At 31.2% G+C, this 5,858-nt stretch overlaps 1 non-coding gene across 1 annotated transcript; it reads right to left on the bottom strand.

Annotated features, from left to right (window-relative positions):
* Positions 1-3,953: 3,953 nt before the first annotated feature.
* Positions 3,954-4,030, bottom strand: LOC124886890. Its single transcript, XR_007044294.1, has one exon. It is a non-coding gene; the product is annotated as a small nucleolar RNA R160 (small nucleolar RNA).
* Positions 4,031-5,858: the final 1,828 nt, after the last annotated feature.

Below are 5,858 nucleotides of genomic sequence, written 5' to 3'. Positions count from 1 at the left end.
AACATTAGGACAAGTCTTAGGTTTGACTTGCTTGAACAAAGAGGTTAGAATCGGAAAAAGGAGTTTAACAACAAGAATTCAAAGTTTCTAACCTCTGTCTAATGAGTAAGTTCTAACGAAATTAATTAACTTGAGACTAAAATTGAGGTTGCTATTTCTATTCCTTTAAGTTCGAAAGAATTAAAGAAAAAATCACGTAATTAAGTTGGGAAACATTTAGGTGAACATTTGAGCCGATTGCTTGACATTTACTTGTATTAATATGAATCCACAATCGACTTTAACCCGAAAGTGCTTGAAAGTCATGTGAACACAATTCTAGTTTGTTTTCTCTATTGATCAATAATTCATTATTTAATGTTGCTTACTTGAAACAAGTTGGATCTTTATTCAAAATCATTTATAAAATAAACCCCATTTCATGAAAATTATTGACTAATAGTCATTTGAATTATATACGATTTAGTTATCACCATATTCCCTGTGAGACTCGATCCCAACTATTGTTGGACTATATATTTAACAACGACCGCTTACGCTCCTTAAAGGAGTTGTAATTTGGGTGTATCAAAGGGTAAAATAGAAAGAGTCATTAAAGACTTTTAAATAAAAAAATATGTTGTTGTTGTTGTTTTTTTGAGTGACTAAAAAGAAAGTATGTCATATAAATCAAAACAAATGAAGTATCATTTTTTAAAAATTGATATAAGTTTGATTTTCATGTATTTATTATTTGAATGTTTATTGGACATTCATACTTACGGAATATTTTTGATACATTTTCTGATATTATGTAAAAGTATGCTGGGTAGACAAAGGTCAGCCTTCTCAGACAAGTGAATGTCTACATCATTTTAGTGTTGGTAGGAGATGAGGCGAGATCTTAACCAAATTATCATACGGATAATTTCACAACACAAGTGATAACAAAAGATTACTACAATATTTTAAGAAATAATTTTAAATATACACAATAAACTAATATGGTTACAATAAATATAGTCATATTTTTATTTACAAAATAAATTAGTTGAAGAACAAAAAAAAACTCACGTTTAGCCACAGAAGAACTATGGCTAAACGACAAAAAACCAGTGGCTAAACAGCAGAAAACCCGCGACTAAATGGCCTTTTTTGGGGGTTAACTAATAGTTTTACTAAGCATCAAGGGAAATTCATTTATAACTTCTCGAACATTGTATATGTAATGTATTATAATGTATATGTAATGTATTGATATTGTATAAATAGTTATATAGTGTATATGTAATGTATCGATATTGTATAAATAGTTATATGATGTATATGTAATCAGAGGCGGATCCAGGATCCGAACTCTTCGGGTGTCAAGTAAACTTATCGATAAATCAATCGGATTATTCATCTTTTCGGTCAATAGGACAATTAATAAATCAATCAATAATAAAGGTACAGTAATAAAATGACCAGATTTAAACTTTTAATAATATTATTAATATCATAATATCCATAATTTATTACAATTTCTCACGACAACTTTTCATATTCTGAAAACGATCAATTATAAGACAAGAACGAGTAGCATTGGTATTACTAGAACTTGACTGAGAATAATTAACCTTCTTGAAAAATTTCTCCATCTAAATTCACAAAAATAGAACACTTTCTCAATTCTAAACCAAGATAATTTGAATATATCAAAGCAGGGAAAGCACAAAATGGGGAGGTCAATTAGCACACTAATTTTTGTCCTTTCCTACATTTTTGTATTAAGTGTTAATCTTTTTGGCCAAAGTTTAGGAGCATTGGCAGTCACCCCAATAATTCAAAAAGTTTGTGATTTATCTAATGTAAGAGATTTTTGCTATTATGTTTTGGGAAGTGATCCATCGATAGAATTTGTACATCTTAAGTTCAATATAAAAGTTTGGACAATCACTTCAAATGAAGAAAATTCATAATTTAAGCAACTTTATAGAAAGTGTCTTCATGAGTATAATCTTATGAAACTAATTTTTGATGACTTGAGAGCAACCTTAATCTTCAAAGGTGAGACTTTTGCGATTTTGCCGGCGACGATGAAATCCGACCGGCGGTAGTAGGCGGCAGCAGGTAGTGAACCAAAGGAGGTCGTGAAATCGTCATGACTTGAATATTAAGGGAAATAGCGATAGGATTTTTTTAATTTGGAGGAGAGAGATTAAATTATTTTTTAACAACTTAAGAAATTAAAAAAAAAAAGTTAAAAATAATAATTAATTATATAATTAAGTCAATTGTAATTAGCATAAATGTATGCAAAACATAAGTTACACCTAAGTAGCAGGCTTTGCTTAAAAAAAAACTTCTATTGCCAACAAAGGTCAAACCCGCAACCTTTGGGCAACTAAAAATGCACCTTACCCCTTGCACTAGATATTACTTTGGTATTGTGGGTGGCAGGTTTATTATTTGAATATATCAGTATATATATCTCTATATAGAGAGAGAGTTTCCGTCGAACTTTGCGGGTGGCGTGCCACCCTCACAAGCCTTAATAGATTAGCCCCTGTATGTAATGTATCAATATAGTATAAATAGCATATAAAAATGAATCGATATTTTTTTATAGATATTTTTCTTTTTAGGCAAAATGACCTTCTGGATCCCTGTACTATGTCGGTTTTGTAAGTTGAACACTTCTACTAACATGTTTATCATCTGGACCCTTGAACCAATTAAAAAGCAATATTTTGCACTCTTTGACCATTGACCTTGCCTATGTGGCATTGAAATGGTGACTAGGACAAAGAGAGTGTAGCCACTCGTCTGGGGGTGCGAGTGGGGGTCAATTTTTGACCAATTTTACATTAAAATAATTAAAAATTAAAATAATATTAAAATTAAAAAAAAAATAAAAAGGATCTTTTTTTCCCTCCATCTTTTCTAATTTAAAAATATTTTTAAAAATTTAAAAATAATTTTAAAATATTTTTAAAAATTTAAAAGAAAATAAAAATATTTTTTTCCCTCCCCACCCCACCCCCACACCCCACCCAGCCCCGTCCCACCCCGCACTCCCAACACCCGTCCAGCCCTTCCCCACCCCCACCCCAGCCCATCCCCACATCCCACACCTACCCAGCCCCATCCCACCCCCAGCCCCTTCCATCCCCGTCCCCACCCCCCACACCTCACGAGCCCCGTCCAACCCCTCCCCACCCCACCCTCACCCCCACCCCTCCCAGCCCCATCCCCACCCCTTTCAGCCCCCACACCTCACCCCAACACTCTTCCAGCCCCTCCCCTCCCCCTCCCCCCCTCCCCCACACATACCACCACCTTCACTTTTTATTTTTAATTTTAATTTTCCCTCAATTCAATTTTTTTCATTTCTTTTTGAATAAAAATTTAAATTTGAAATTTTTTTTTGGGGGGTGTTAAAATTTAAATTTGAATTGAAAGTGAGTGATAGTGAATATTGAAAAAAAAATAGTGAATTTTGCTTGAAAAAAATTAAACTTTTTGTGAATTTTTTAAAGATATTCAAATTTAACAAAAAAATTTTAAAGATATTCAAATTTAAAAATCAAAAAATTATTATGTTTGTATATATGAATTTATAGTTAGAAATTTAAATTAGTTGGAGAAGAATTTTAATTATTTGTAATGAATTTGATGTCTAATTTGTGAGCAAAAATAAAAACATGATTATTCAAATTTTTCTTATTTAATTAAATTAATTTTAATATGTAATTTGTTATTTAACATTTTAAAAATGACTTGAAATTTAATGTAATACTTTAAAAAAAAAAAGATTATTTTTTTTAGATGACGTGGCAGCTGACATTGGGAGAGTGTGTTACACTCACCAAAAAAGGATTTAAAATATTTTTTAATGGGTTCAAAGATCCAGATGACAAATATGTAATTAGAAGTATCCAACTTACAAAACCGACATAGTATAAGGATCCAGAAGGTCATTTAGCCTTCTTTTTAATCAAAGAACTTTGAAGGCTAATTTATGAATATTCAACATATAATTCATCTCAAATATTCTTATCATTTTGCAACTCTCTATGCTAGAGCAATGGTGAACCTAATGGCTCGGATGCCATGGCTACTATGATCACTACAGACGGTGAGGACGCAGTGGTGACTGTTGAACGGTGACGGAGAATCCTTCTTTGCAATTATTGTGGTGGCAATTAATGTTGAAGTGAGATGAATAATTAGATTCATAACAGGAGCAACCACCCAACCTGCCAACCAAAATAATCTTGAATTTATTCAATTACGACCAGCTCAAAATCTTCAAAATCTCCTTTAGAAAATCCCAAATTTTAGATATAAACTCCTCTCAATATTTCGAGTCTTTTAATATATAATTCGCTCGAAATAATTCACGTTTGCAATTTTAAAATCAAACTTTTAAAGAATCTTTAATGATTGAACATGGAAGAAGAAGAACACAAAAGGAAGGAAAAGGGAAAAGAAGAAAATGGAGGAAGAAGAAGGAGGAAAGAAGTAGAAAGAAGGAAGAAGTGAAGGACCAGCGAAGAAGAAGAAGTCCAAAGTGGCTAAATTAAAGGTAATTTAGTTGGCGGAACGGCTATTTCAGGAAAGAACTTTGCCGAATGGTTATTTTAGGTAGAAAATGATAAAGTGAGTTGTTTGTTTGTTTTTTGTAATACATTTTGCCTAATTTTCTGATATTTTAATGATAAAAACAAATATCACCTAGTCTTCTCCAAAAAACCAGATGTGAGTAAATGTTTATTGAGTAAATTAAGAATCTCAATTAAGATATATATGATCTTCAAACATCATTTCGTTTTAAATGCCCCCACACCACTTATGAAAATATTTAATAAAGGCTTATTTTACTAAAATAACTCTATTAATTATGCATTGAAAATATGAATTTGAATATTTACATGTTACATAGTCATTTAATGATAGGGGTAATATTGATAAAATACAATAAACATCTCTTGATTTTAGAACTCGAACAACTAAAATAAAATAAATATTTTTAACATAAGGATTAACTAATATGAAATGAAGTATATATATATTAATTGTGATCCTTAATCTATTATTTATGTGAACATTTACGCAACTACAACATTACTCCTTTCCATTTTACTCTTGCGGTGTGTATTTTTCATTTCCCTTAAAAAGCATTAATTAGATGTTTGTGTTATTAAATTACCTTTATTAAATGATTATTAATCTCAATTAATACTTTCACTAGTACTTCAATAAGTTGAGAAATGGTTATTTAATGAGAAGGGTAAAACTAACCCAAAAAAATTAATTCACTCTTAGTTTGTTTAATTATAAAAACAAATAAAATAAAATATTATATTTTGGACAAGTAAAAAAAAAAGGGGAGTCTTCAAATCATCAAATGTAGTCCCTTTGCCAGGGTGATGCCAAACTACCCAAAATTAGAGATTTTTTCGAGCTTGCATATGACTTCTTCTTTTTGGTTAATTAATTTTAGAGATAAATGCATAAAAATCCTCCTAAACTTGTCACTTCAACTCACTTTAGTATTTAAACTTAACACGCATTTATTTACCCCCCTTAACATCTTTAAAGAGAATTAATTTCACCCCTAATGTTGATATGACATTTTAAAAAAAAAAAAACGCGTGATTTTTTTTTAAAAGAAAAAACCTAACCCCCACCCCCATTACACCCCACCTTAATTCTCTTCCCAACCCGTCACCCCCACCCCCCACGGCCAAATCCACCACCGTCACCAGCCCCCCTCCCCCAACCTTAACCCCAATTACTCCTCCAATTACCAAATTTGTTACCCTCACCTTCAATTTCTTCTCCTTCAACAACTTAGATCAATAAAAAAAATGAATGAAATTGTTTTTAAAAAT

Source organism: Capsicum annuum, chromosome 8 (assembly GCF_002878395.1).
Source record: "Capsicum annuum cultivar UCD-10X-F1 chromosome 8, UCD10Xv1.1, whole genome shotgun sequence".
NCBI classification, from domain to species: Eukaryota; Viridiplantae; Streptophyta; class Magnoliopsida; order Solanales; family Solanaceae; genus Capsicum; species Capsicum annuum.
The sequence above is the reverse complement of the archived record's forward strand: the minus strand, read 5'-3'. Positions and strand labels throughout refer to the sequence as shown.